The sequence below is a fragment of the Nicotiana tabacum genome, chromosome 23, assembly GCF_000715075.1.
Source record: "Nicotiana tabacum cultivar K326 chromosome 23, ASM71507v2, whole genome shotgun sequence".
In the NCBI taxonomy this organism is placed as follows: Eukaryota; Viridiplantae; Streptophyta; class Magnoliopsida; order Solanales; family Solanaceae; genus Nicotiana; species Nicotiana tabacum.
This window is the reverse complement of record NC_134102.1, coordinates 22,963,782-22,972,495: the sequence shown is the minus strand read 5'-3', so window position 1 is coordinate 22,972,495 and position 8,714 is coordinate 22,963,782. Positions and strand designations below refer to the sequence as shown.

Sequence of the window (8,714 nt, the reverse complement as noted above, 5' to 3'; positions counted from 1 at the left end):
TAGTAGCACTAGAGTGTATCACCAAATTTCTCACATTGGCCACATTATTTATTTAAAAAATGACCGCAATAATTATATTATCCGCTTTAGTCAAATTTAATTTTGACTTAGCGAGATTGTCATTTATCTCAACTCTTCTCTTGCATTGAGGTGCATTTTTCTTGAAGGTTTTAATATTAGTATTGGATATGTAACCATGTCTATTTACATACTTATGTTTTGACATTAGTGTCTGCCAAAGTCATGGATGCAATAACGTATTTGCAATACCGTGGATATCTGGCAGGACAACTGGAACAGTAATAGTGGAGACAATACCAAAATTGGTAGCACCATAAAGAATTTCTGTAGTGGTATTACTAGCTGGAATAGTTTCTTAGATTGTAGGGAAATATCACCGAAAAATGATAACGATACTGCAATAATATTATTTATAAACAGATAGACGAATTGGCTTGAGTCGTGCTTGGCACTATCCTAAGAAACTATTTCAGCAATGTGAAATATTTTTCCATGATTAAACAAGCCTACCTCTATTTATTTAGAGGATACGAGAATCAGCAAAATTAAATAATAAATCCAGCAGATTCGGAAAATTGGAGAGAAGAATTAATAATAATATGTAATAATTGTAAGAAGAAAGTAATGATTAGCAAGATGAATTCTTGGTAGAGAATTGAGTAAGTATGATGGCTAATCCATAACCTATTTATAGGCATTTAGGGAGGTTGCATGTATGACAAATGTGGAGAGTCTTTTAACACTTGTCCAAATATATTAATCCATTGGCTTCAATATTAACAAGTGTACCTAGTCTTCCATGCATGAAGACACATAGTAGATTTGCATAGCCACTTATCAAAACCCTTTAATATTTGATTTTAAGGCTTCGTGCAAGAAGCCACTTGGAAATAGATAAGACAAGACACTTGTAAAATGAAAACACACATGGTTATTTTAAAATACTCCCACAAGAGTTTCTGGGACTAATTTGTCAGTCCTTTTGTGTGTGATAGACCATGTTCCAAAAATTTTCTCATAAGGATCAATTGAAGGCAGAGGTCGAAATAAGTCAACTTTTATGGCAATGAATATTTTGAATTTAAACTTTAAGGTATGATTAATTAAGAACAATATCTTTGGATGAACTGAAGCCAAAGTCGTACATTATTTAAATCCGCTTAAAAATCTTGCTTCCTTCTTTTAGGGGGGAGGTTGTGGGTGGCTGGTGTAGGGTACGTAGACGTTGGAGTTGCTTTAAAACTACTTCGACTTTATTATTTATTTCAAAGTAATGAATAGTAGTTGATTAATTAGGTTAAATGGCCGACCATCCAATTAATTTAGGACCATAATAATTCATACTCCATTCATAGCTCAAGTGCTTTATTTTTTTTTATTTTTTTTGGGTAAGAGGAGAAATCCGTAGCCGCTATAACCTTTGCCACAGCCTCTGCCCTTCGGGTGAGCACTTTGTGCGCACTGGGTAAACATCTCCCTGTGTAATAGCCTGCAAACCACACAAAGGATATAAACCGCATTAGGCAAACTTTGTGCGACAGGCTCAACCCAAAAGATATTGAAGGAGAAAACGGATGAACACCCTCCAAACCAACCAGACAATTCCAAATAGTTTCAAGTGCTGATGTTGGTGGATATCTGGTCCATCACTCTTTTTCTTTTTTTAGTTATTTGGTATTCGAAGCGTACTGTCCAAAACAGATTCAAGTTCATGCCACGTATCTATAAGACCTATTTAAGGGCTTCCTAATATGAATTCCTTTCCTAAAACTTGACTGCGAAACCTTTACTTAAAGGGAAGTGGAATATCATGTTAGTAATCTGTATTTGTAAAACAATTATGTAAATAGTAATAACGAAAAGTAGAAATGTAGAAGAAACAAAAATTAATATGAACCGATTGAATTCACAGTATTTTCTTAAGAAAGTTAATCCCCTCCTACTATCTGAGGTTTAGGATTATTTCCTCTCATGATAGAACGGATTACACAGATGTAGTACTTCAAACCCTAGTGTACCGCGAAGACAAATGGCAGCAACGTATCACACTTAGTTTGTTTGTTTTGTAAGAAAACAAAGCCGAAAGGAAGAAGAGATTTCAGAATTTTCGCAAGGAAAATCTGAAGAAATGACCTGGTATAATTTATAGCCAATAGGTTGGGTTCAAACGAAGATGTGGAAATATTAACGAGGTTCGTTGTAGAAACAACCGATTTGAATTAAAATATTAATTTAATTTTACTATTTAATAAATAAATTTGGTCAAAAAAATTAATCATTTGACCGAAGTCGAAGTCGAGCGAGCGACGACGACAGCACGAGGCTTAACTTCTTCTCAATTCTTTAAGAGCTAGAAGAAGTGCAACTATATATATATAACCCAACAAATGAGCTTTCCTCCTCCAATTTGGGACAATATTTCTTTGTAAAGGACGAAAAAATAAAATTTTATTTTCCCCACTATTTCCTATTCACCTCAATTTTTGAACTAAAAACGCAACAACTCATTCATCCCACTACATCCACATGTGTTGATAGTGGTAGTACATGATTCAAAATATTGCCATTGTATACTAGTAATTGTTCTGCTCTAATTCTATCCTTTCTCTTTAAGGGATTACTTGATTTTCGTATACTTTATATGGATTATATTTACCAAAATTTGCTGCCTGTTGAGTGTTGAAAAAAGCTCTACAAAGTGCAAGATGATAATTGATTTTCATCATTTACTTATCCGATCAAAAACAGCGGATACAGGTAAAATAACCAAACAAAAAAAAATATTTAACAAAAATTAAAGAATAAACAGGAAAATACATGATGATTCACCCATAATGGCGTCGGTTTGAGGACAAAAATTAACGAGTAATCATCAAAAAAGTCATAAACTGCTACCCTACAAGAAATTAGGATTGTTTGCATCACTGGTGGGCTATTTATTTTAAAAATCGAGAAAGTAAAAGCAAAATAGATGTGGCTGCTGGGATTCGAGCCCAGGTCTCCACGGCCACAACGTGGAATTCTCACCACTAAACTACAGCCACATTCTTGTAATAGATTTAAGTTAATCTCTTCTGTAAATACAAAACCAGACGTTAGACTGTCCAACCCTATACATGTGTGCGCTATTAAACAAAGAGATACGAATCGTGGTTTTGAAATCAAAATCATCAATTCGATGATCTTGAACAGGGGTGTACATAAATCGGATTGATTTGGATTTTTCAATTATCAAACCAAACCAATGATGTCGGAAATAAAAAATAAATTAATAAACCAAATCAAACCAATAAAGTCGGATTTTTCAATCTCGGATTTTTCGATTTTTTTCGGGTTTTCGGGTTTTTTTACGGTAAAGTCTTAATAACATAAAATAAGTAACTTGTACTCCAAATATTTATTTTAATCCTAGTAGGATACAACTATATAATATATTTTCTAAGAAAATAAAATAATAATTTGAGATGAGTCATAATATTGTACTAAAATATTCAATAACATAGATAATAAAATCACACAAAGAAAATATTACTAATTAATACACCATAATAAAAATCAACATGATCTAAAAATACTATATAGGTCGTGCTAAAATAAGTACAACTAATAAGTACTATTAATTATACAACTAAGCATAAAAAAAAATAAACTAGGTTATACATTTTCATTATAAATCAATGCAAAACTAAAAAATAGATATCTAACACTATTGTCATTCCTAGTGTTGAATTGAATTTCTGTTATTAGCATTAGTATTGATTTGAACTTTATTTGACTTACTACCTTTATGAGCTATAAAATTTATTGGACCATTCAAGAATGTTAAATCCAAACTTTAAATAATACTTTTAAAGATAAAACTGTGAACAAATTTAAGAAATATTTATAAATTATATTATAATAAATATTTATATGCATAAAATATTTTTAAAAATTGTATAAGTGTAATGTCGGGTTGGTTTGGTTTCGGTTTGACTTTTTTTAGTTAAAATCAAACCAAATCAATTATGGTCGGATTTGTTTTCCAACACCAAACCACAATCGAGTTTTTTTTCTCGATTTGACTCGGATTATCGGATTGGTGCGGTTTATCGGTTTCTTCGTACACCCTTAATCTTGAAAATGGCCAAGATCAGAAAAAAAAAACAAAATGGCCAAGATCAGAAAAAAAACATATTCGCGAATGACGTGCTCTGGGCTTCTAAAGAAACGAATTGCATTAAACTTTATATTTTGTTTCGCCTAATTAAAGTAGTATTCAGGGAGTGCACTGATAGAAAAAAAGTTTTCAACATGTCAGCACAAGAGAACCAAACACATTGACATTAGACATCACTTTATTAGAGATAATGTTGAAAAGGGGAATATCTCAATTAACTTTTGAAACACTGAAAATAAAATTGCTAATATTTTTACTAAAACTCTGAGTAGGGATCAATTTGAAAGGAATAGACTAGAACTAGGTCTAATCAACTCTTCCCACTAAGTTGAATCCTAGAGATTGGCTAGAAAAGGCATAATAAGATGTAAATAATTAAGTACAATGTGTTTGATTCAGCTCTGTGCTTGTATTAAGCTCACACACTTGCTTGGAAAATCTGGCTGATAATTGTGGTCTATGTTGTATGATACTAATATGAAGTACTGAAACTTTATTGCATAAACAAGTAAGGAGTTGGTTCTTTGACTCAGGTACATGCCATACTGTCTTAAGTCACTAGGACTTTATATCCTAAAATTATTGCTATACTCAGACTTCTGATTCCGTTGGCATCACTTTCAATCGTCTTCTAGTTAAATAGTAAGGGGGAATCCTAGTGCAATTAGAGATCAATTACTCCTGAAATCCTAAGAGTCAAAGTAACCATTATAAGAGTCCCGTTAAAACTCAAATTCAGTCACCTTCTCTCTTCCAGTCAAATCGGGAGTAACACCTTTAAACGGATCTTATGATCAGCTTCTCATACCTTACTGTTTCTCTCAAACCCTAAGCAAGAATCAAAAATAATTATCAAGAACTAATTCTCTCTTCCTCTTCTTCGAGTCTCTCATCTGATCACCATGACTAAAGCTAGTCAAACACCCTCTAAAGCTAAATCAACAACAAAGGCTGAATCAAAACCCAAAATCATGAAGCCCAAATAAAAAAAATATTCCAAGCCATCAAGAGAAACCACACCCACACATGTTCCTGCTCCTTCAATATCCTCCACTATACCTACATCATCATCCATTGTTCCTATTGTTCATGTTGTTCCTATCATTCCCACATCCACTATATCCCCTCATCCAATAACAACTACCCATGCACCTGAGCTTCATGCGAAAAATACCTTTAAGTCAACAAAGGTCAAAGCCACTCCAAGAAAATTTGTCAAGAAAATGCCTGATGCTGCTACGCATGGTGACACTGTAGCCAAGGAATTTGTGGTTCAGGGGGAATCAGTGCCAGTCACTACTGGTCAGGTACAACATTCTTCCAAATTAGATATTTTGGTGTCTGCTATAGATGTTGCACCCCTAGATACTCTCCCTCCCACGAGTGAGAAGCCACTAGTGGAGAAATTCACTGTAGAAAAGGTTGCAAAGGATCTGGGGAAGGAGGTAGATACAATGGTTGTGGAGCCTGTGGTTGAGGGGGAAAGATAAAGAACCTGTGCAAAAGGAGGCTTCTGATGGTCTTTCTTTTAGTTGGACTGAGGATGAGGAAGATGATGGGGGTGAAAAAGAAGAAGAAGCTGCGAACAGTCATGATGAGCATGATGCTCAAAACATAGCTAGTAAAGAATAAAAGAGTGAGAGTGAGGGAGCATCTGCAGATGAGAAAGAGAGTGATACAAAGGATAAGACATGTGAACAGGCTAATGATTCTACAGAAAAAGAAATAACAACAACAACAACAACCCAGTAAAATCTCACTAATGGGGTATGGGGAGGGTAGTGTGTACGCAGACCTTACCCCTACCCCGAAGGAGTAGAGAGGTTATTTTCGAAAGACCCTCGGCTCAAGAAAATAAAAAGACAAGGACAAAAAGACAAAAGGAGACAATATTAGTATCACCACAACAATCATAGGAAAAATAGGAACATCATGAAATCCAGAAGAAAGATGCAAAACAAAAGCGATAGCTAGTAAATAGGTCCTACACTGAAAAGTAAAATAGTAAGACACAACATTGTCACTAGCTATCTTAGACAAAAACCCTACCTGGCTAGTCCCGCAATGGTACGAAGTAAGGAAAGACTCAACTACCTCCTAACCTAAAACCCTAATACTCGACCTCCACATCTTCCTATCAAGTGTCACGTCCTCGAAAATCTGGAGCCTCGTCATATCCTGCCTGATCACCTCTCCCCAATACTTCTTAGGCCACCCTCTACCTCTTCTTGTGCCCTCCACAACCAGCCGCTCACACTTCCGTACCGGAGAATCTAGGCTTCTCCTCTGAATATGTCCGAACCATCTAAGCCTCACTTCCCGCATCTTGTCATCAGTGGGAGCCACGTGCACCTTTTCCCGAATATCATCATTCTTAATCTTATCTATCCTAGTGTGACCGCACATCCACCTCAACATCCTCATTTCTGCTACTTTCATCTTCTGGATATGTGAGTTCTTAACGGTCCAACACTCAACCCCATACATCATGCCGGTCTAACCACCACATTATAGAACTTACCTTTGAGTATCGGTGGTACTCTCTAGTCACACAGGACTCCAGATGCTAACCTCCATTTCATCCATCCTACCCCAATACGGTGTGTGACATCCTCACCGATCTCCCTTCCCCCCTGGATAAATAAATCAAGGTACTTGAAGCTGCCTCTACTCGGGATGATCTGTGTTTCAAGGCTCACATCCACACCCACTTCCCCCGGCTCAGCGCTGAACTTATACTCCAAGTATTCCGTCTTCATCTAGCTCAGCTTAAAACCCTTAGACTCAAGAGCCTGTCTCCAAACCTCCAGTCTTTTATTAACATCGGCTCGCGACTCATCAATTAGAACTATGTCATCGACGAATAGCATGCACTAGGGCTGGCAAGTGGGCCGGTCTCGGGCCTAAACGGGCTAAGTGGGCCGGTCCAAACGGTCCCGGGCGGGGCCTAAATTAAACGGGCCAAACGGGCTTTTTCTAAGGACCGGCCCGGGACCGGGACCGGGACCGTTTGGTCCGGGGCTAAACGGTCCTGGGCCGCGGGCTAAACGGGCTAAGTGGGCTAAGTGGGCCCAATATTTGTTTTTAAAAAAATAATAAATAAATAGATATTAGAGACAAAAGGATGTTAAAATAAATATCTAAGATGTATAGATATTCGAATATATATAGTATATAAGATGTATATAAGATGTATATATAATATATGTGTGTGTGTGTATATATATATATATATATATATATATATATATATATATATATATATATATATATATATATATATATATATATATATATATAGAGAGAGAGGATAAGCTATATATACATCTTATATACTATATATAAGATGTATATATAGTATAGTATATATATTAAATGTATATATAGTATATATATAAGATGTGTATATATATTGTAAAAATAATATCTAAGTCTAAAGACAAAAATATTGTAAAGAGATATGCCTTGTAATTTTATTATAGCATTAAAAAATATGGCAATATCTTTCTTAGTCTTCATCCCCCTATGGAATGAGCACAACAAGGTGCTAATACTACCATTGAGAAGAAAAAGAAACTAATCAAGATGTGCCAAAATATAAGTTACATAATACATACTAATTTTTGTTCATACAAGTTACATGGTATCTCTTACAAACTTCATAAATCTATCAAGGTCCGGAGGAATTTCCGTTGGTGGTGGCGGAAAAGTTGCTTGGTCATCGCCACTTCCGGGCGAAGCAACATCCTCCGCAAGTTCAGCTAGCATTTCTTCGTAAGCTTCGTCTTCATCTGGTTGTGATTCAGCAAGTCCAAAATTTCTTCTTTCCGACCGGATCCAATCTCTGAAAAGTATTGATTTTTCCAAACTCTCCCTCATAGACGCTCTATAATCACCGAGTTGAAGTCTTGCTTGATTGAAAGTGCTCTCTAATGCCACTATTGAAGCTTGAATAGTTAAAATATCTCGGGCCATCCTTGAAAGAACCGGAAAGTACTTTTCTTTGTCCTTCCACCATTCCAAAAGATTAAAGGAACCGTCGGGATTCACTTTCTCAATTCCCTGCGATAAATAAACTTCAAGCTCATTTAGTTGTGAAAAATCACTACTACTAGAACCTTGAGAACCCCTAAACCCCGCCCAAGCACTAAGTGCTCTTACTCCCGTAGTTCTTTTAGATGATTGAGAATCAGAAGAAGAATGAGTTGGAACATTTGGTCTAGCATTATTTAATGCAACTTGATAAGTATTAAAAATAGTTTGAGAATTTATTCTAATTGAGGCTATTGTTTCCGAAAGTTGAGACAATTCCTCATCTTTAAGTGCTAAACCATTATAAACAGTTTCATACAAAAAATGAGGACCTCCTAATTTTATACAAGGATTTAACAAAGCAGAAACACCATAAATAGGGGGAATAGGGAAAAAATATTTTTTAAACTTTTTTCTCATAGAATCAATAGCAAGTTTATAAATTTCCCCACCCTTTAAAAAATGAGCAAACAAATTAATTATTCTATAAGAAATAATGCGC

The 8,714-nt window shown here is 35.4% G+C and overlaps 1 non-coding gene across 1 annotated transcript; it reads right to left on the bottom strand.

Annotated features, from left to right (window-relative positions):
- Positions 1-2,993: 2,993 nt before the first annotated feature.
- TRNAH-GUG (transfer RNA histidin (anticodon GUG)) lies at positions 2,994-3,065 on the bottom strand. Its single transcript has one exon. It is a non-coding gene; the product is annotated as a tRNA-His (tRNA).
- Between the last annotated feature and the right edge of the window lie 5,649 nt (positions 3,066-8,714).